This window comes from Acyrthosiphon pisum, chromosome A1, assembly GCF_005508785.2.
Source record: "Acyrthosiphon pisum isolate AL4f chromosome A1, pea_aphid_22Mar2018_4r6ur, whole genome shotgun sequence".
Classification (NCBI taxonomy): domain Eukaryota; kingdom Metazoa; phylum Arthropoda; class Insecta; order Hemiptera; family Aphididae; genus Acyrthosiphon; species Acyrthosiphon pisum.
The window spans coordinates 12,233,912-12,235,752 of NC_042494.1; positions in this window are offsets into that span (position 1 = coordinate 12,233,912).

Genomic DNA, 1,841 nt, shown 5'->3' on the forward strand with positions numbered 1-1,841 from the left:
TATAAATTATGATTAAAATCAGCTCTGATTTTGACTACTAATCCATAAAAGCGATTCAATCCGCGATACACAATGGTTTAAAAAAATGCTCATCGTAAAACAATGCCCTAGCCCCTATACCGGGCCTATAGTTTGGTATATATGGTTTATTTTTGAATTCCATGTAAACGTTCGATTCTACAAACCTGTGATCTCGGTAACTATATGGAACTCACTGTAGTACATATTATTTTGTTAATAACTACGATTTACGAATATAATAATTAATAATAATACAACATAACGCTTACGAGTTTTCTCGTTGTCTTGTCGTGTTCCAGAAGTAAAAAACGTCGGTGCCGGTCTTAGTTCAGCGACATACTTCATCTTGAGTTTCCTGATGACCAAGTTCTACTTGGATCTCGAAATGTTTACGGGTTTCTATAACACTTTCGTTTTGTTCGGGTCCATAGGCCTAATCGGCCTGGTGTATTTGCACTTTCAGCTCCCGGAAACCGAGAACAAGACGCTAAACGAGATTTCAGAACACTTTAAATGCAAAAACACGAAAGCCGATGTGCAAGCTGGTTTGGCTTAAATCAATATGAATAATGCGTTAAAACTGTAACGTAACTATTATTGTTATTATTATTACCAATATAGCATAATTCATTGTTAATTTTAAACGCAAATTTTACGTCTTATAATGTATAATGTATAATAATTGGTTTAGTGTTTACCGTATACATCTGTGCGTTCTTATGTTGTTCTGAGTTTAATTTTTATTTTCATTGTAGGTACTTATATAATTTGAATGTTTTTCTACCAATTGTATCTGTAGTAATAGAATTTGTAAAAAAATCTCACTTATCACGGGTGTTAAGACATCCCCCCCCCTCCCGATATATTTTTCATGCAGACATTTCCTCCCCACAATTTTTTTTAAGTTTACTATTTAATAATATTATTTATTAAATTTAATATGAAATTATTATTTTGCCTATTGTTTAATATTTTCATAAATATAATAAATTATAGATGTATATTTATGATCAACTGAACTACTTGAATCATATTCAAAAGCAATTATTAAATTGTTAAATATCCAAACTGGTACAGTTTTAACAAAAAATAAAATAATATGTGTTTAGAAATAACAAAAGAATTATCAGTAATCAAATTTTTTTTACAAAATTTATCATTTTTATGTCGGAATTTTTAGCCATTATTATTAATTATTAATTATATTTTATTTTATACTTATTTTTTTTTTTTTTTTTTTATTGTTTTAAGTACTTAGTTCAGTGGATCAAACATATGCATTTATAATATATTATATATTTATGAAAATAAAAAAAAATGTTTATATATTTTATATTTTATTTGAAAAAAAATAATAGTATTGTATTATTAAATTTAATATTATTATTAGTCCTTAATAAACTTAAAAAAAAATGTTGGGGGAAAATGTCGCATCAAAAATATGTCTGGAGGAAAATGTCCTACTACACCGAAAACAGTCCCCCCGAACAGGGAAAAATGTACATTTACCATTACAAACCCACATTGTTGCATCACAGATAATATAGGTACACCTGAATCCTGATATCATAATTCTTCATAATTAACAATCCCTTACCATTTTAATATTTTACCTATCATAAATGATGATCGCTCAATTTACATTTTTCATTGTAACACCTAGATACCTACAATTGTAGTACTGTGTTGTATGATGTATTCTATATTTCTATGAGTACACAATATTATCAACCTGTAATATGTACCATTAGAGACTATCCAATTTTTTCTATTAAAAATTGTTTAAATATTTATTTTTTCCTATTTTCTATTTTATGCAT